Source organism: Parasteatoda tepidariorum, chromosome 10 (genome assembly GCF_043381705.1).
Source record: "Parasteatoda tepidariorum isolate YZ-2023 chromosome 10, CAS_Ptep_4.0, whole genome shotgun sequence".
NCBI classification, from domain to species: Eukaryota; Metazoa; Arthropoda; class Arachnida; order Araneae; family Theridiidae; genus Parasteatoda; species Parasteatoda tepidariorum.
The window spans coordinates 15,724,718-15,747,188 of NC_092213.1; positions in this window are offsets into that span (position 1 = coordinate 15,724,718).

Sequence of the window (22,471 nt, forward strand, 5' to 3'; positions counted from 1 at the left end):
TACTCTGAGGCCTCCCTTTTATATAATTTTGTAAGATTGAATATGAAATCTCTGTAATCCCTTAGTTACTCTATGAACATGCTGATCAAATAAGATATAAATCTATTAATTTTTATATTAAATGGTTGTTGCCTGATTAATTACTCTTCAACTTCATTAAAAAAGATGATAGTATAATATTTTATCATATTCAATCAAATTAAAATCCAAAACAATCAATACTTCCCTACTTAGTTTTCGTGATTCCGCAGAAATGAAATTATATTTTATCTCGTAGACATAAAGTAAAACGTGATTATTTCGCTCATTTAATTAAATTAGTGTGATATAACCTTCTCAACCTACGTTCTATGAATTCTTTGATTGGAAATGAAATTACTCGTAATGTTAGAGTCTTGAAATTTTAAAATAAATAAGCATGTTAAACAAAGTTCTATTGTTATTAAAACTGCCAAAGAGGTGATCTCATTTTATAAAATTCATTTGTTGGTCTTTTTTTCATTTAATCAAATGTTATTTTAATAAATTTATATTTCATGAGCGTAAAAAATACAATTCATAGAAACAGTAAGAAGTAGTATAATTGTACATATTTTGTGACAATCTTTTAAATAAATTTATACATCTTAAATATTATTAAATCTTTGAAACGAAATTATCATTACAATACTGAGTAATTCCAGATTTCTTTGATTCGTAATATAAAATACTGATATTTAAATATTTTTATTATTTTCAACATTTTTTCATGGTTTTTGAATTTGAAAAAAAGAAAATAAAAATATTGTTTCCGATTATTTAACATCTGAAACGAAAATAATACTGCAATGAAAAATTTTAATTAAAATAAGAAGAAAATTAATTAAGAGAATTAGTTTACAAAATAAATGTAAGTTCTTTGAATTTTTGCTTCACTAGTACAACGGACAATGTTGAATTCTCAACCTTTTCCGAGGACTCTGTTTCCACTCGAGGTTTGCATTCTGCTACGCTAGACATTGTTGCATTGGTTTGTTGAGTTGGGTATCTGTTATGTATGGCAGCATCTGATAAAAATAAAAAGTTTGTGTTTATTATTCTATGTGTCAATTATCGTTATATAGAATGTCAAAACAATGGTTTATATTAGTGTTTAAAATTAAAAAAATAAAGTTATTATTATAATTTTTGTGCTCAAAATATGCTCAAGCTGCCGAGTGTAATAAACCATGAAAACATTTTAATCTTATCTATACTTTAGTATGACTTATAAACATTTCATTAATTTTATTTTTCAAAACTTTATTATTATTATTTTTAATTATCTAACTCTAACATAATTCGCGTGTGTTAAATAATACTCTAATAATAAATGTTTCAAAATTTTTTAGCATTTTTTGTGTTTTATGATAATTGTATTTTATGATCTCTTCCGAGGACTCAGTTTCGACTCAAGGTTTGCATACTACGCACGACGTTACATTATTGCATTAGATCGACAGGTTTGACGACTGGATTGTATAGCTGAATCTGGCGAAAATAAATGGTTAGTGTTTTTAATTTAGAAATTCAATTATCGATATTTAGAATGTTAAAACAATGGTAAATATCAGTTTTCCACTATTAAAGAATTTTAAGTAATTATTATAATTTATAATGCTCAAATGAGCTGAAATATTAGGCCCATCATTTGCTAAGTGTAACAAATAATTACAACATTTTATTCATATCTATAATTTAGTATAACACATTAAAATTTAACTAATTTTATTATTTTGATCTTTCATTTTTATTTTATGACTGCCTAACTTTACAATAATTCACATTTTTTAAATTATTCTCTAAAAATAAATGTTTTTAAAGCTAGAGCATTATTTGCATTTTATAATAATTGCATTTGAAGATGTGCTGGGATTTAGTAATACTTTTTATGGGGTGATTTAAAAGAAAAAAAAGAACTCAAGAATTTATGAAACCTCAATTGAATTTAACAATTATCATTAACAATATTTTCTGAGCATGACATACGATGAAATTTGATTAAAGAAATTGTGCTTTAGATGACTTTCAGTTTGGACACCTATTATATAGAAACGCTAATTTTTAGATGCATGCAAATGAGGCCTAAACTAAACAGATGTTGATCTGAATATTTAAATTAAGCTAGCTACTAATTTGCTTTAGCCCATATTTTACCACATTTGAAATAAATTAATATTTTTTGAAACAAATTCTAATACACTACTAAATGTTTTGCGATCTAGACTTTTTGGTTTTCATAAAATGGCAGAAAACACTCAACTCAAGGTCCTAAATTACTTTTTTTTGGCACACTGTTTTAGGTCTTTTAGGTTTTAAGTTTTTAAGCTGACAACGGTGTTTCCCAATAGGATTTTTTATTATTATATGTTCAGTTTGTAATTTCAACTAGTCGGGGTTCTTTAATGAACGACTAAGTCTCTTTCTGTAATATTTCGAGGTGTGCACAATCCTTGGTAAGCTACTATAATGTGTCGATGAAATTCGAGGAGTTCCTGAGTTTGTTCAGGAACAATAAGTTTGGAAAGTTTCCACGCTGAAATCAATGATGTCTCAATTGTGTAATGACCAATACCATTCTTTTCCTTGTAAAGAGGAAAAAATGTCTCTATGAGATTGTCTAACAAGTGTACTCCATTTATATATCTCTTATATGAAACAACACATGATGCTATGTCTACTTTCTACACGCATCTTTAAAATTGGTACTAATCAAATATTACTCTAACATCCTTAAAACGAACAGCTGCTATTTCATTTCTTGAATCAAACTTTCCATCGGCTGTTCTACGAACTATCTATCCTCCCCTACAATTTTAAATGATTTTGTAACGAATTTTTTCCCATTATATTTTCTCTAACAGTTCCTGTAACTTTACTTTAGCGGCTAACGAAAAGATCTTATTAAAGTTATCCATAAAAATTTTGTGCTTTGCTGGAGTTTCCACTATTGATAGCAAATTTTCAACAACCATTTAATATGACTTTTTTTCTTTCTTTATGTCAGATTAACTATCTTTCTTTGCTCCTTGATATAGTATTATATTAAAAACATCGAAAGCGCCAAAGCGATTGTATCCAAATTTAACGGATTTCTCTTTCATATACATTTTGCAATCGGGTTTTCCAAAATAACGAACCGTTCTTTCATCAAAATATAAAAGTTCCGAAAACGCACCAAATTTGTGTATAGCTTCAACAGGTCATAAATTGGACGAACTTTGTAATAGCTATCTGTGGTATCAATAGCAGTGTTATCACTGCAAAGAAAATACTTCTTGATATCAAAATATCTTTTTCAGACATTGCTTGACGAATTAGCTTTATTCCATCAAGGGCATTTTCAAATTACAGTTTTTCTCTAGGCAAATGTGATAGCCTCTAAGGAGCATAATTCCTGAAAATTGCTTAAATTCGTCAGTTTCGAGATGAAATTCTTGATTATTTTTTTAGCATACTTGTGACTTTCGTGTGCTTTTTTTTGCAATAATATTTTTGGCCATCATTCCAGAAATCACTGCTACTTTTTTTGACGATGTTCACCAAGAAATAACTCAGGAGCTGACGAAAATTTTGATCAGTCCATCCGGGTGATAAACTATTTATTTTTTCAGTAGTTTTACCCCGTATGACTTCATTACTTCCTGCAGTTTCTTTGTAGTTTTGCATCAAATATAAAATACTCTTCCAAATAAGGGCAAATTCTGATTTTAAAAGCTAAAAACGTTTTATTTCAAGCTAACAACTAGCTCTCCAACAATTTGCAATACATAAATTTATTGCAATATTAAAATTTAAAAAGTTTGTTTTATATCACATTTTTGAGGAAAATTTCTAAATATTCTTGCTTACCACTTGATTATAATGATAAATTCACAGTTTGACCATAGGAATTAGTTCAAAACACTGCTAACATTATACAGAATCTACATGCCAAGTCTTACAATAAAATGTAACTTTTTACGCACTACATATAATGTGTTGCATAAATGTAATGTTTTATGTATTACTTGCATGTTAGCGTAAAAAGTGTTTCTCAAAATCAATTTTTTCTCAAATATTGCCATCTAAAAAAGTTCTGGGGAAAAAGTATAATTTGAAAATTATTTTTCTGAAAAGGAATTTTATTTAGTTGAAAAATATAATTCATTCAAGGGTTAAAATAATTGTTTATATATTATAATTCAATTGAGGGTTAAAATACTTATATTAAATACTATGGGAGTAAAATGTTATAGGGTTAAAATACTTTTTCATAGACTATTTATATGTTTTATGTATTCGGAGTAATATCTCAAATAAATTAGAATGTGCATCTAAATAACTTACATTTTTCGAAAGTAAAATAATAAAGTCGCTGTTGAAATAATATACTAAAATTTAAAATTTTGAAGATAGTACTTCAAGATCGTTTAAGGCAGAAACATTTCATGTGAAAACTTGCGAAATTATTTTATTAAATCCGTAAGAAAATACTATACTGCCAATAATTGAAACTATATAAATCAAATAAGCAGATATTTACTACCTTTTTTTTAGAAGTTTGTGTTCATATATGTCGCATATGCAAAAACAATAAAATATAGTGCATGAGTTAAATAATTATATTAAGGAGCATGTATAAAAATAATAAAACCACAGTATCATCAAATATTGTTTGAAAAATTGCGAATATTGTTTTTTTGAATATGTATTTTATATTTTTATATAACCGTTGTTGAATAGCTGACTAAATTTTTGGGTTTACGACTACTAATGTTCAACTCCGTAGCCCTGTAATTTTGACCCCAATCCAGAAGACAAGGTAACTCGTGGATCAAGTATTGGGAAAAATTTAATTTCATGGAGGACTGTTTGATGGAACTAACACGCATTTGCGTTACATGGAGAGAAAGACCACGAGAATCTTCCGCGGTTAACCTGATGGCAAGGAGACTCTAAACCATGATCCGTCCTTCGCTGAAGATATTTCACGTTAGCACTGCGGTCTGTGCAAGCCCGATGCGAAATTCGTAACGACCAGCTATCGCCGGTATCGAACCCCGATTCATCTCATTGTAAGGCTAACGCTCTATCCCCTGAGTCATCGCGGCTCAGAATATGTATTTAATGTTTTTTAACCTTATTGATGTCTTACTTACCTTCTTCTTTGCAGTGTATTTCTTACATGGAAAAGATTTAAAAAAAACATACGCTCATATCTGAACATTGACATAGGGAAAGTCACGCAAAAATCTGATAATGTAATTTAAATGTTTCAAAAAATATTAAATTGCTTTCAAACATTTTGTTACCGCTATGACAACAGGAACTATGTTCAAAATTATTTTAATTAAGTTTTAATGCTCGCCAAAATATTATAATAAGTTGCATGAGCGAAGAACATTATAATATGTTGCATGAACAAAACTGTAGTAATATGTCGCATATGCAAAAACAATGAAATGTAGTGCATGAGTTAAATTATTATATTATGGAGAAGGTGTAAAAACAATATATAATTAAAGTATCATCCAAACTTTAAATAAAACTTTATATAATATTCTAACTGTGCTCCGTGCATGCTTGATTTAGAAACTGATTTAATTCGAAGACTTAGAATGCATATTTTTTCTTAATTAATGATTCTTGCTTTATATAGAATCGTAAAAATTAACTTTACTTATGCGTATCTTACCTTACTATAACTATTAATTTTAGTGTTACTGAATAACAAAAATGATAGGGGCTGCTTTGCACCATGTAATGTGAAAGAAATGTTTGGTGCAGTGAAAAACCTAGATCCAAACACTATGCAAGGTGTTTCACTGCACCTTGGTGTCAAGTAGTCGCCTCTATATTCGGTGTGACAGTATAATGTTTTGCAGTGTAATTGTTTTCAACAATTATTAAAAAAACACTTAAAAGATCAATTCGAAGAAAGAAAGAAATCTTTATTCAAGAAAAACAATGAATGCCACATAAGCGTACAATAATAGTTTGTAAGACAATAAATACTAAATTATGTTTTGAAAGGAGTTTAGATGTAGCTATGCAAAATTCCTAAATTATGATGAACTATCATCAAATTAACAAAAAATACTATTACTTACATTGCTTGAAATTTCTCGGAAAAATAGTTAAATAACAATTTATTGTTAGTTTACCATATGCAAACAAAACAGTAAAATAACAGTAAATGGTATTCAAACCGTTACCTATGAGAAAACTGATTATTAACTGCTTTCACCGAATGCGGTTAAAGAACCAGAATTAAATTGCTCGCTTAATAGCTTTTTGTCAACAGAATGGGGGTTCGAGGCTCAGCATTGAAAACAAAATATTTCCTCATTCCTTCAACGCAGAAAGAGTTTCCAGTGTCCAGCACTTTCCGATTTGTGACACTGGACTATTATAATAAGACTCTCGCAGTCAAGCATAGATGGCAACACCGTAGAGCTACTTAGAGCAAAAAGTTTAGTATTTTCTTACTAGTTGCAAATTATTATAAAACCGTATAGTTTTGGGTTCATGTTTTATTGTTTTTTATTTTTTCATTTTTTTTCTTTGTCAAAGTTGATTTAAAAGGTTTCAAAACTATAAAAGTAAAATATGTTCTTTACCATGAACTTCACTCTTAATTGGAGGGACATAATGCTGTCGGGTTTTTTTTACAGTGATTTTAGAATGAAAATTTTAACAAAGTACGTGAAGAACATCGACGCTAGGTTTGAAGATGCAGCCACTTAAAAAAATTTGTTGAAATTCAATATTGTTATTAAAAGAAACAATAATTTCCAAAGTTAATTTATCGATTTTTCACATTCACTAATAAAATTCTTTAGTAAATCCTCGATTGGTGTTTGATTTTTAACATGGTTGGAGTTTTAACCATTTGTTTGAAACTGTAGATAGAAATGGAAAAAATATATATAAATTTCTAATTTTTCATGCAATTTTTTATCCTTGACAACTTTAGTTTGTTATAAATACTATTTTAGTACACTTAAACACTTTTACTTTTGTATGCTCTGTTGAAGTCTTAAACAGAGATTAAATAGCTTTCGCACCAAAAGCTTTAATCGAAATATCGTGAATTAAACACTTGCATTTATGTCTGTATCATTCAATTTTTATATCTAAAGTTTCTATGTTTGCATTGATGGTTGTTTAAAAACTTATAAAATGTTTTCCCAAAGCGATTTCTTTTTTATAATAGGAACATTTTTACTAAATAGGAACAAAAAAACATATGTGAAAGTGTAGGAATGTCGAATTAATTGGTGTGAAAATATTTCACGTGATTACACTTTAAAAGCTATAAGTTTTGTGTTTCTTTCAATAAGTGTTTCACTAATATAAAACTTTTTAGATTGCTTAAAAATAAAAGAAAAAGAAAAGCGTCAATTATTTCTGAAGTTTCATATGTTTTGGGAATCGTTTTTTATTTCTCATTTTTACATGTAGTCCCGGGCCAAATTATTAGACACACTATAATATTTCATGTAAAGTCTTAGTTATCAGGTGATACTATACAGCCTGTTTGTTGTCGGCTGAAACCTGTTTACACTTATTTATGTTCGTGTATCAATTGGTTAAAATTGTAATGCAATACGTTAAAAATAAAAAGAAATAGGAAGTATATAAAAAATCTCCTGAATTGAAATCCATTACATGTTTGTTTAAATAAAAAAGTATTGCATCTAAACTCGTGCAAAACATGTAATTATTGAAACACTACAGTGCATCGAATAATTCGGTTCAATTATAATATACTAATATAATACCTGATATAATAAANTAGATCCTATACTTATTAATTATCGTGTTCCACGTTTTCACTCATTTGTGTTTAAATTATAATAAATAGCTAGACTGTACATTAATTAAACATTTGAAAATTTCAATTTCGAGCTAGTCGATTCGTCTCTATTTGGTAATTTGTTTAAGTGAAACTTCATTCATAATCTTCATTAACTGACTTTAAATTAGTAGCAGGAGTTTCAAGGATACGTATGCAGCTTTTCCATGATTAATATTGGATATATAATCTTTACTCTATGGAAAATTTCATTAGTCTCAATTTAATTATTCTTATAATTTGGATATTTAATAGTTTAATTACATTTCTATTAATCTGGTCTTCAATTTTATCTCTAAATCAGTTTATGGTTCATCGACAAATTCGAATCGCGATGAGATTTTTAACAAAGGAAGAATCTCTTTACAGATGGTATTTTTTAATAAAATTATAACAGTATAGATTTAAAAATATCATATGATGGAAACGGATTGATGTAACTACTGATGAACTTAACTACTGATGAACTGCATATAATGCCTTGCCGTATGAAATTATATAGACTTGCTACGATATTTCATACTGGGTGAATGAAATAAATATCAAGAAATCAAAATTAGTATTGAAACTTTCTACGAAATCATGCCCAAAACGCAATTTGTCATGCGACAATCATGCGACAAATATCTACGCAATTAATAAAGTTAACTAACTGTCTTTTTTAAGTATTATTATTCATTGCCCTTGGCGGTGAATTTATGTTAGTAGATTTACCATAACACGTTTTTAGTAGCTTATGCCATCAGAACAAAGATTAACTTTATTCAGTATCATGTCATATAAACTTTAATTATTTTTTCTAACCTTAATCAGTATCATTTGACTCGAAACCTACTCATGATATTTAAAATTTACCACAAAAAAAACATTTTCTGCCGTACAATCGAAGGAACATAATAAAACCAGTTCCCTTATAATAAAAATGAAAAGTATTGGTGCAGTTTTAATAGGCACCAAATTTACTCATAAAATACTTAGTATCTATATTAGTATATTTAGTTACTATTAAAATTTCACCGATTACTATAATACCAGTAGCACATATTACCAAAAATAGTAAAGCCTCATTGACGTTAATAATAGTATGGCAGTTTTTTACGTTTCCGCTAAATGAATTAATACCACTTCTTCATCAATTTGGATTTTTAGAACGTTAGTTTACTTTTTTTATTTCAATTAGCACTTATTAGCAAAATTTTCTGAGCACCGTTTCATCAAAAACTATATGACAATTTTTACCATCGCTTCATTAATTCTTATTTACAGTGAAAAGCTCATTATTTTTCTCCTAATTTTAATTAGTTACTATCACCATGCTTAATTGACCACCATTGGTGTCAAAAATGATGTGGCAAATTCTTTATGCTTCTCTGAAATAAATTAGTACCATTTCTCCATTTATTTTGATTCTTAGAACAATAGCTTATTTAGTTCTATTAGTACCTATTTACAAAATTAATTGCACAGCATTGGTGTCAAAAAAGGTATAACGATTTCTTACTTTCTTCCTAAGCGATATAGCAGTATTTCTCCACTAATTTTATCGTTAGTACACTGTTTTCGTTTCCCTCCAAGTATTTCTTTTTTTCTATCACCAGAATTAATTGAGCATTCTTAGCGTTAATAGTTACAGTGCGATTTTTACGCCTTACATTTTTACGCACAAAATTAACATGCAGATAGCTTTAGTGATACTAATTTGACGACGTAGTCTCCTTATGCTACTAGCATTTTGTTGACTATTAAGTCTATTTGACATAAGGAATAATAAGTGATTAAATGTACCATGAAGTTCATGAAAGAACGTGCTGTAAACTTCTTAGAGCTATAAGATGGCAAACATAACTGATGTTATCCTATAAGGAAAACAGAATCGCATGCAATTTAATTTTTATCAATGGCGTTTTCTTAGACTGTTATAAAAATTGCTTTCTTGAAGCGTCTCTTCTGAACTATTTAATTAAAATTTTATTTTCTTGTGCCAAGAGTGACCTTTTCCGTGCCTCTAAGTATTAAGAGTGCCATTTATAATCGCTGTACAGTCCGCAAAAAAAAAAGATATCACCCTGAATAACTTTCGTTCTAATGANATGTTACGCATATTTTAGCATGAAAATAATGTTTTTCGTTTTTACAAATTTTTGTTTTTTACCATATTGATGCTTTGTACAGTTTTCGGAGATGGCATTGAGATCGCTGGCTAAAATAGTTAAAACTTCAAATAACAGTCATGAAGAGCTGTTGCAAACTCATAACAGTTATGGAAATAACATGATATTCGCAAAATAACGTTATTTGGCATTTTAGTCCTGTCTTACGGATACGTCGAACTGACCATGTGATACACGGTGCTTATCTGGACCATTAAGCATATGCTGTCATCAGGGTTAACTTTTTGGACACAGGAAAGAGACTATCGTTGTTACTAATTATTATATGCACATTAGCAGTCATAGAAATCAATGATTATACAATGGACAGTGGGTATGGGGTACCTGTTTAATTCCATATTAAATATCGACTGTCATGAGGATCAACTTCTTAGACATTGCGAAGTGGGTGTGGGACCCCTGATTAATCCCACGTTAAACATCCGCATCCATAGGGATTAACTTTTTAGACACAGAAAAATGGGTATGGGATTCTTGTTTAATCCTACATTAAACAATTTCTCAACTTCTTAGACATTGCAAAGTGGGTGTGGGACCCCTGATTAATCCCACATTAATCACCTGCTGTCATAGGAATCGACTTTTTAAACATTGGAAAGTGGGTATGAAGCTCCTGATTAATCCCGTATTTAACATCCACTATCATGAGGATCGACTTCTTAGATATTTCACAGATGGTATGGAAATCCCTGATTAAACTCAGGTCAAACATCAACTTCCATAGGGATTGGATTTTTAGACATTGGAAAGTGGGTATGGGATTCTTGCTTAATCCCGCATTAAACGTGTGCTATCATGGGAAACAACTTTTTAGACATCGAAAAGCGGGTATGAGGTTTCTGATTAATCCCACATTAAACATCCGCTAAAGATCGACGTTTTTGACATTAAAACAGATTAATTGCAGTTCAAAAACAAAGACAAAAATAATAATAAAATTTAGTTCATAAAAAATAATCTATTCGTGCTATAAGCTTATCTCCCAATATGAATTTCCCTTGTTAAATAAAGATGCAGGAAGTTGTGAAAATTTTCAAAGATGCACGTACTACATATTCTTAGCTGAAAATAAACCGAATTATTTAAGAGGAAAGGAAAATTCTACATTCTTTATTGAATTAGAAAAGTAACTTTTGATAAGAAATACGTTCAAAAAATATTTTGTAATAAAAACATTAACAAATAAATCTTCTACCGCATGCAAAAATATTTTTTTGTTAATTTATTTTGTTTACTACAAAAATTGAAAAATTCTGGACAAAGTTCTGTCTGTAGTTTCTCTATCTTTGATTCTTATAAAAACCTGTTTCAAGAAAAGCTATGCCTCGGATTCCATTTATTTATTTTATAAACTTTTTCCTATAAAAGGAAAAACTCTTTTTCAATTTTACCTACTTCAATCTTACAGTTGTCGAGCTTATAAGTTCGCTTCGGAAAAAAATATTTATAATAACTCACGGCATCAATCCAGAAAACTAATAAATAAATTGAATGTGTGATTTCTATATACAACAAAATATTAAATCGTGTTTACCCATTTCAAAGTGTTTTGTTGATGATGTTTAAGTCCTAAAATATATTGAAGTTTACAATCTACACTTTTTTTAATTTGATTTCAACAGAGACTATCAAAAAATTCTAATTATCCCATAATTGAGTAAAAAACAAATGCGATTTTATTCCCTGCTATAAATGATGGCTAAAAATATACAAGAAAATACCCTTTTACCTTTTGTCTGTTATATTTCTGATTATTGTTTACCCTGATGTTCAAATATATATATATATATAAATATATATAGNCTCAAAGACCTGTTGGAACTAAAATGTTTCACCCATAACTGTTCACCCATAACTGTACAATATATCTTTCTCCATAAGTCATATATGTGTCACGGTTGAAGTAATAAATACGGTTATTATTAATACTAAACGGTCAATATTAGAAATAACCCCTTCTTTCATTCAAAGTAAGAAATATCTCAAATTATTCAGTTTAACCAGCTATTATTAATAATAACCATTGAAGGTAAATATGATTAAATAAGGTAATTATGATTAAACGGTTTATATAGAATTGGAACATAGGTGTGTCTCTTTGTATATGCGTTATGGTTAAAGTGAGATAACCGGTTATTAATAATACTAACCGGTCAAAGTTAATAAGTACTGATTCGTTTGGTTAAAGTGTGAAGTGAAAAGAAGCGGTTTCCGTATCGTTATCTGTTTTGGCAGAATAATCGTTAGGTCTTGGCAACTTCCGAGCAGCGGCCCTCGAGAAACTAAAAACAAAACTTCACAGAAAGTGACCAATTCGAAGGGTATAACTGGTAGCCACCCTCGAGAGAACATCAAGGCATATTTTTTTTTAAAAAAACTCCAGTTTGAAATCAGTTTGGCGCCTTTGCGATTGTAGTTGACTTGACAGATAACAATACGGAAATATCCCCTATAAAAACACGAAAGAGTAACATTGACTGCACTTCACTGGTTGTAATTAATAATAACTGGTTAATGTGATAGATTCGTTTATATTATTCACTTTAAGTGATATATTATTCCCTTTGATTATGTGTTATATTATTCCCTTTAAGTGATAGATTCGTTTAAATTATTCACTTTAACAAACTTATTTGATTTTTGTCTGGTTAGTATTAATTATTGGTTAGTATTCGTATTGTCTGGTTAGTATTAATAATAAACAATTATTCACACTAACCGTAATTCACCATTTTTTTATAAATGATTTTTTTCTAGAAAAAGTCAAAAGTGGAGAAAATCCGGTTACACCTGGATACTCTACAGGAAGTTTAGAAATACTAGAATTTCAGTGAAGGAACAGCGAATATTTTTATTTTGCATGACAGTTTTATTAAAATTTTTGCATGTAATTTGCATGAGGTAGTCAAGACCATAATCAAGAGGAAGGGGACAGAAAGGGACGCTTATCCGGATGCTCGGGATTGCTTAGGACCCGATTGAAATTCCTTACAAGGGAAAAGTGTTTCTTATTTTTTTTTTTTGCAAAAGAAAATGACAGAGAAATTCTCTGTATCTATTTAAAAGCTACAGTTTTGTAGAAAGGGTATTTAAAATTTCTACAAAATATTAAAATAGTACTTTTTGTGCTTTTGAAAGAGACCCGCAATAAGTTTTGTCCATGAGACCATGTTAAACTTTTGTTTAGCTTTGGATGCAGTTGTGGTTTTCCTCTGTAGCACTGCAGTTTTTAGTAGGCCCAGAATTTACACAAATCAAGGTGAGAGGGGTGCGCCAGACCGATTAGTACCAGTTTTGTAACCCCGAGAAGAAATGAAAAAATACAGTGCTACTTATTGGGATAAATCTTTGTTGTTTTTTAGGTTATGAATATCTCCTGCTGTATGAGTTAAACGAAAAGTAATTTTTCCAATTGTAATTACGAATAATAAAGGTACCTTAAAAGCAAAAGAGATTTGACATAATGAAACAAGCTTATCTATCCAGACGTCGTGAATTAATCAACAATGGCAGGTCTTTTTTCTTGAATAATGAAGTGCAACTCAGAGTTTCTCCGTCAGAAAACAGTAATAATTTTGCCAAAATTATCGAAGTAACCGGTCTTACCCAACAACCCGGTTTCACCTTACTCTCCCCCATGTATTTCTCTCCCGTGATCTCTAAGATTTTCCTCAATTTGAAATATATAATTTAAGCAGTGCCATATGTTAGTTTGCGAGCATATGATAGTCAGATTAAAAGTTAACTAAGTAAAATCATTTTTTTTCCTTGAACTATGCATGCAGTAGCCACTTTTACTATAGCCTTTATTGAAATAAAAATTGTTCAAAATTGTCTACCCATCTGTGCCCAAAATTCTGCTTTGCCATTTAGAATTCAGAGGCTAGTTATCCCTTTTAAAAGATATGATTTGTATGCATGGTGAAATGCTTATAATAGTAGACACATATATATTATATACACTGCTGGCCACCGTAAATGTAACACCCTGAAGGAATCATGCAAATAACATGAAATTTACAACATGCATTAGCGGAGGTGAGATATGCAAATGATTAAAATTTCAGCTCATACGCACATTAAGGGCGCCTGTGGCACCACTTCAAAGCGGTATTTAAGGTTTGGAAATTTCGACGATTTCAAGTTAGGCAGTTGCGTTTTTCTTGTGGCTTTCACAAAAAACGATCAATTATGCCTCGTAGAAAACAGCGATAATCTTTTGATCAAGTATCCGAGTTCGACAGAGGAAGTATAGTGGCCTACCGAGATTGTGGATTATCTTTCGGAGAAATCAGTAGTCGTGCTGGACGTAACACTACAACCGTAATGCGGAAATGTGATCGTTGGATGCAGGAGTGTACGACGGATCGATGTGTTCGATTGCATCCACCTCAGTGCACCACTTCACATGATAACAGGCGAATTGTGCCCATGGCAGTGACTGATCTCTCAGTCACATCACAAACCATAGCGCAGCACATTCAGTCTGTAACGCATCATCCAGTGCCTGCGCGTGCCATTCGACGCAGTTTACAGCAGAGTGGTCTGTCCGCAAGACTTCCATTGCTTCGTCTATCCTAGACACAGAATCATAGACGTCTCCGCCGACAATGGTGCGAAGAAAGAAGGATATGGATGACAGAATGGAATGAAATTGTCTTTACTGACGAGTCCCGCTTCTGTCTGCAACACCACGTGCATTCCACACTACATTCGAGTCTGGAGACACCGTGGACAGAGAATGCTGAACAGCTGCGTTACGCAATACCACACTGGTCCTGAACCGGGTGTTATGGTATGAAGCGGTATCGGATATCACTCTCGCACTCCTCTAGCACGCATTGACGGTACTTTAAACAGCCAGGGCTACATCTCCAAGGTGCTGGAGTCAGTTATCCTTCCTTACCTCCAGAGCTTGCTCACAGCTATATTTCAACAGAATAATGCGAGACCACACGTGGCACGCATTGTCCAAGGGTTCTTCGTCAATCGCCAGATTGAATTGCTTGCTTCCCTGGCCAGCTCGCTTTCCGGATCTTCCGCCGATAGAAAACATGTGGTCAATGATTGCTCAACGATTGACCCAGATTACATCCCCAGCTTCTACACCAGATCAACTTTGGCAACGCGTGGAAGCTTCTTCAATTGCTGTTCCCCAAGAACACATCCAAAGTCTCGTTGAATCAATGCTGAGGCGTGTGGCAGCGGTGATCTACAACAATGGCGGCTACTCTGGCTACTGATTTTGGCAGGAACCACACTTCACAGAAGTCTATAAATGTAATCATCTTTAATACTTGGTCAACATGTTATCTACAAAAGAAATGTTGAAATGAATTAAGAAACAAGAAAGAAATCTCTTCTCTTTTCTTGGTGTTGCAATTTGTGTGGTCAACAGTGTATATGGGTCTACAATTATTAGCATTTATATATATATATATATATGTATANATTAAAAGCTATGAAACAATTAAATGATTGTCAAAGATGATTACTTTGATTTTGAATGCAAATGACACGTAATGAAAATACCCTTATGGTAACTTCCTAATTGTAGTTACAGAAAATTAGAGAATTCTACGTTTCATGCATAAATATGAAGGTTTAGAATACATTTAGGAACAATCTCAGATTTTAAAAGTGTTGAAAATTTCCTATAGATGAATAAAGATAATAAACGTAAAAAACACACAAATACATTATATAGCACAAACAGACATACTATAGTTTCGTTTCAATAATGAATAACGATCTTCCATGTTGCGACTCAGAACGAGAGCAGACAACAAAGAAATTTAGAAGAAAATTACAAATTACAAAGAGAATTAAAAAAGGGGTTGAATCAATAAGCCAAGGATATATATATATATATATATATATAATATTTTTCTGCCATTAATTTAGCGGATATTATAACATCTTACCCATAATTCAACACTTTGTTAGCAAAAAAAGTGAACAGAAAAGAGTAGCTGCGTTTATTAAACTTCTGTTACTGTTTAAAAATATTGACTTATAGTCTCGTGTTGACATAAAACTTTTTGCTTTTTATAAGAAGCACTCAGCTTGAAGCATTCATTCATCTTTTAAAACAAAAATGGTATTTCAGTTGAAGTGGGAGTCAGTATGATGAATCGACGTGTTTTTAAAAGAAAAAAAGACTTTTAACTTTAATGTACTTTCTACACTCGGTCTATTAAAAGCGAGGCTTTTATTTCCTTAAAAGCAGCAGCCTGGAATAATGGTTTAAGAACATAACTATCTGAAATTCAAAGAAAAGAATATTTAAACAACAGATTTAAGTTTAAAAATGTAGTTTAAGATTTTGCATGTTTCAAAGATTGCTTGCATCTTGAATGCGATTTTTAGAAGATTATAAATAATAGAATTTGTTGACAAATATTTGTTATGTATTTTACTATGTTGACCCTTGTTACTTTCACGAACCAAACAAATATGAATAACAAAACAGATTTACGCAAAACAGCATTCTTTTAAAATATATAAAACTTGACAAGTAATTTTTTTGAAAATTTATCATAATAATTTTATTTGGAAAAAAAGTTTTAAAAACCTTTCCTTCTCTTGAACTTTATAAGTATAAAAACGGATATTTGAAATTTCCAGCCTGAACTCATCAATCAGATTTGGAGGAATTCGCACAGAAAAAGTTTCTGTAGAGTTATCTAGATTAATGAACTTTCTAGAAAAAATTTTACATTAAAAATTAAAGAAGCATCTAATGGTCTAGAAGATATGAAAAAAAATCCAAAAAATGTAAATATACATTATTCATGTACATGTTTAATGAAATGTTATGTACATTCAAAATTTACATAACATTTCATTAAACAAAATTTTCTTCCGCATTGTTTGCTAATATTTGTTATTGCCTAATTCACCAGGAGTGCGGATTTAAAATCTGAAAATATTTTTTCTCTTATAGCTACAGTTTTATTTTTTCTTATTAAATGTTTTTTCTCAAAATGTTCAAGCTTAAACACGTTCTATATAACAGTGGGTTATATATAATATAACTGTTGCAACAAACTTTTGAGAACGTTAGGGTACATCATCGAGACTAATAATGCATAATCATAATTATCGTCATTCGCTGTTAGGGACGCTTCCCCTATTATGACTTGCTTAGAAACACACGAATATATATATATATATATATATATATATCTTATGCCCGNAAACCTCTCCACGAAGGCAAGTTTTTTCCAATACTTTATCGAGGAGATCCCTTGCCTTCTGGAATGGGTTCAAAATTACAAGCCTACGGAGTCGAACATTAGCAGTCGTAAATTCTGAGAAGGTATGGTTCACACAGTCTTATAATTTATTACCAACTATTAAATTTTGAGAATAATTCAGGAATAGAAAAACAAAAAGCAACAGGTTTTGAATAAATAACGAGATATTTCCTTTACTAAGGGATGGGTGCTTATTTTTGATTGCCAGCTTACGTTTCAATTGCACATTTAACGTAAATGAAATCCCATTTTTGAAATAATATATATAATATATTTTCAAAACTCTACTCGGTAAGAAGATGATTCCGCATTTTTTCCTAAATTATCATTTTTAATTCAAAAAATCTTTTATGAGCAGATTTTACAGTAAATAATGGCCTTTAAATTTAATGGAAGGTAAGTAAACATTTTTTAAAATGTCACTTACCCATAAATCGGACCCAATGTATTATATCTTTTGTAGTCCTGATCTTGCATAGTCTACAAATAAATAAATAAGTACATAAATAAAAGGTTCTTTAATCATTCTGAGATTTATAATTATTTAAAGTTTGTTTTTCAAAGTTCTTAAGCGAAGAAAAATAAAAAAAGTGCCATTTTAAGTACCTTTAACTCGAATAAAAGCCATAATTTTGAACTATGTATACCATTTTGCCCTAAGAATTATCGGTGTTCCATCATGAAAATGACCGATGATATAAATCATCAGAATTAAAATTGAATGTAAACCCATGCCCAGAAGTGTCGTCATACGCCGCTAGACGTGTTTTCCTACCATGAATTTCCTCTTCATGTGCTTCTGAACAGGCATACGGCGACATTTCCTGGTTCCTATGCAATTTGAGATGCGCCTTAAGTTTGTCGCAACATTTAAGCGCCCCCTGTTGTAGAAAACGTTTATAAACTTGTATATTTCTGTAAAAAATAGACTTAAAATGTCATTTAAAAAGAACTGTAGTGAGGAGAGAGAACCTGGTGGAAGATTTATAAACATAAGTACAAAAAAATCTAAAAAAGTTTTTCCCGGAAGCTATTTACTTATATAAAATTTTATTACTGTACAATTAACTGAATTGCAATATTTTTTAAAATAATGTAATGATAGTTTCTGTAACTGTGTAGCATTAAACTGCTGCTGTGCTAAAGTAAATTAATAGTTTTATACCAGTTTCATAAAACCAATTTGAAAAAACGTTAAACCATAGCTACAAAACCATAGTTAAACCATAGCTACATTACTCTGAAAAGAATTCGCTCATGTTCTAGTAAAATAATTGACAGTTATTGTCCGGTATTTATACCAGTATTATATCCAGCAAGAAACATGAATTTTTTTTTGATTTATTCTGAGTTGTCAATAACCTTCAAGGAAGAAATATACAACTTTGAACTGTAACGGAGCTGTGTTCTTTTAAATCACATTTAACTATGGAGCTTGGTTTAACTTTTTAAGTGATCTAGTACCGCTATCTATCCTTAGAGATGGGTAGTACTAGATTCTGCAATTTGTTGAATAGAAAAGGGACAAATCAATGTGTGTTTCATGCAATATATGTATTTTTATATGAAGTTCAACTTATTAAAATAATGTAAATGTACACGTGGGCAGGAAAAGCATGGTTGGTAAGGAGTTGAGTTCGTGTCCAAGAGTTTGTAAGTTCAATCCCTACCTGCTGAAGACTCCTTGTGTAGTAAATGGTGGTTGGTGCACGTTAAATCTGCCGTATCACAAAGCCCTCTAAGTTTCCATATCAAATCATTGCCTCTGGAGGTTCTGAGATTGATCACTACCTGCTTCTGGTGAAAACTACGATCTGCGGATGAATAATTGGAAGTGACAAAGGGTTTGTCTTCAAAACCAGGCTGTGACGTGTGCGTGGCTGAAGTCGTATAGGCATAAATAGTGCCACTAAAACACAAGAAACGCACCCTGCCTTAAATTCGCTTGATTCCAAGAAGAACACTTGCTAAAAATCAGCAAGTGGCATTAGAAACAACAACAAATGGATGTGTTTTGCCTCTCAAAAAACACCAAATCATTGAACTTAGTAAACTTTTGGAAAAAAAGCTTATTTATCGCAGAAACCCGATGGGAGAAAAAAAATGCGAGACGAATTTTTTTTTTCTAAATATTAGTTCAGTTGGTGACGTTCCTTTTTTTTTTTATAAATTTAAAATAATTTTGAATTGAAGCATTTTGAGAACCTCCCTTACTGTTTAAACACATAACAATTTCTATAACAACAGTAATTTAATTAAAACCTGTTTTGTAAGAATCGTGTAGAAATTTTAGATTTAAAATCTGTAGTTTTAGCTTTATTTAGTAAGAACTGATATTGATAAGTGCGAACAATGGCTTTGTAATCCCTAGAAAAGGTAATCTGTCGTAAACTGTAAGTCAGCGTAAAGTAAAGCAGTGCATTTAAGCTACAAATTCTTGACTTCACATTTTTCAGAAGAATTATAGCGACTCAATTACACTTACTCGAAAAGTATACTCTGAAAATTTCGTTAAAAGCGCTCCTAATTTTCTTAGTGATTCAACGAGATTAAAACATTCCATCATTGATCTAAGACATTAAAGATCTGAAACAATCTTATCTTATATCGTAAGGGATGAACATAGCGATAAAAGTTCTTTCTACATCAATTCGTGAATATTGCTGCTATATGGAGACTAAGTTACTTCAATAAAGTGAACTTAAAGCTTTGAAATTTGAGAAAAAAACGATTTCATATTATACTCTGATCTTTTAAGGCGTGTGTTTCGTAAAGGAAAGTCTTTATTGATGTCATTAAAAATCTATATTATATAAAACACTAACACTCATGTTGTCACAAAGTCGATGAAATTTCTTACCTTGCGTTGGCAACGAAGAGTTGAAAGTTATTGATCAAAAAGCTTCTCAAAAATGTCAAGTCGAAATCAAGTTTTTTTGAATAAATTAACTGTGATATTAATATCACAAAAGTATTCTACTATAAACATTTTAATAACCGGTTAATTTTTATCTAAATTACAAACCTAATTATATTTAAATTACAATGACATTTAAACACAAAGCTAATTAATTTTACTCTAATTTTTTCAGGTGTCTGCCGCCTCTAACTTTTTAGGCTGTTTTTCGAATATTTAGAAAAATTTACCATAGGTTTGCCATAAAATTTTACCATACGATTTTCCTGTGGGTTTTGCCCATTGTGAAATTTTCATATACAATTTTTCCGTAAGTGAATGGCAAAAAGTATGGTAAAATTGTACCTTAGATCTAACTCCATTGAGATATACTTCGTTAATTTTTTTATATAGGTAACAAATTTTTGCCATGTAGCTATGCTGTGCTATAGACTATGAAATTTTAGCATAGGCTGTTTTCCGCAGAACATTTCTTCACAGTCCTATGAAATTTCATCAAACAACTACATATAGGCAAATTTATACATAGGCAAGGGTTATTAAATCAGAGTAAGTTCTTTTCCTGTGGTTACTTTTCATAAGAATGATGATAATAAGATAAATTAAGGTTTGATATTAAGTAATTAAACATATGAGAAAAAGCAATAATTACATAAGAAAGCAAAGGACAATATACACGAATGATTCAGATCTTTGTGGCAAAAATTTATTAGGAAACAATATGAGTTATATGAGTAAAAGTATGAGTAACTGAAAAAAAACTGAGTAAGTATATGAGTAACTGAAAAAAAATTGGAATGGAGTTACAGATTTGTAGTTTCTCTACTGAGCATTAATCCATAATTAAGCCTAAAATCAAAGACTTAGCTCGATATCTTAGAAGGATACAAAACATAATTCTTTATATTATTGAAATTCACGCAAAATTATTATAGTAGCGAGAGCTACTTCTCGATGCTTTTTAAATCAGTTTAAACCGAAATCAAGTTTATAAAATAGACAAAGCTCAAAAATTTAGAAAAACTTTGTTGTAACTGAAACGATATTGTTTAATTTCAGGAAGTTTTGAAATTGATTATAGTTGGAAGAAATAAAAAACTAAGTCCCTTTGGCCGAATTATGATCCTTCGAAATATCGAAGTAAATTTTTGCAATACGTATACCAGGGCTCGAAAAACAGCCCGTCCGCCCGTCCTCGACGGTCAAAAATTCTCCGCGGACAACGAATTTCTCGAATCCGACGTCCGCGTGGACGGCCATTTTCCCGTTAATGTTCGTGATACATTTTCAATTTTTGTTATCTTACAAGAGTCTTGTAAGTTACAAGGCAGCGGAATGGCCCACAATACAGCAACATACTGCGCATATATTGATGTTTTCTCTGTCTGGGAATACTGTTGAAAGGGGCTTTGCAGCAATAAACTTACAAAAAAAACACAATACGTACTGGTCTTAAACAAGAAGCTTTAAAAGCAATTATGAGCATCTACCTAAATGGAAAACCCCTTTCAGATTTCTGCTCAGAAACCTCTGTAAATCATTGGCTTGATTGTGGAACTGGCAAACGTCATATTTGATTCATTTAAAAAACGCAGTACCCTCGGATAACTTGACCCTTGTCATTTAAATTATTTCATAAAAGATATACTAGGTTACTATTAGTAACCTAGCATTTCTTTTATTACTGTGTAATGTAATCCTAGCAACGACTAATTCATTGTGCAATTTATATAAATGTTTGTAATAAATAGGAGAAAATTATATTTTTATTTATTGAAAAGCAACGGGTTAGTTNAAAAGCTTTGGGGTACAAAGACAAAATTTAGACATTTGTCGTCTTCTCTCAACATTTGCATTTATGGCTTCCGGAGCTGGTACCCCCTGAAGACGCCAGCTTCAGTAGTAGTATTTTTTCATAATTTTCATTTTATTTTTCAAAATCATAGTTTTTATTACCGCGTATCTAGTAAAATCATAAAACTGAAAAGTGCATTTAACCGCTTAAATGATTTTTATGACTTGCTCTAAGGAGGTATAATGATAAAATTACACTAGCTACCAAACCGACCTCCGGATCCACTTTCTATTTTCTTATTTTTTACAGCTTTAACAAATATTGGTTGCCTGTACTCAATATATTTTGTTCCTAATCAACATAACCAATATTTTCCCCACTCGCTCCGACCACCGGACCCATTTCCTAACGGTTAAATTTATTTGAACAAGAACAGCATTCAGAAAGGATTCTGCAAGTAAAACAGGGGAA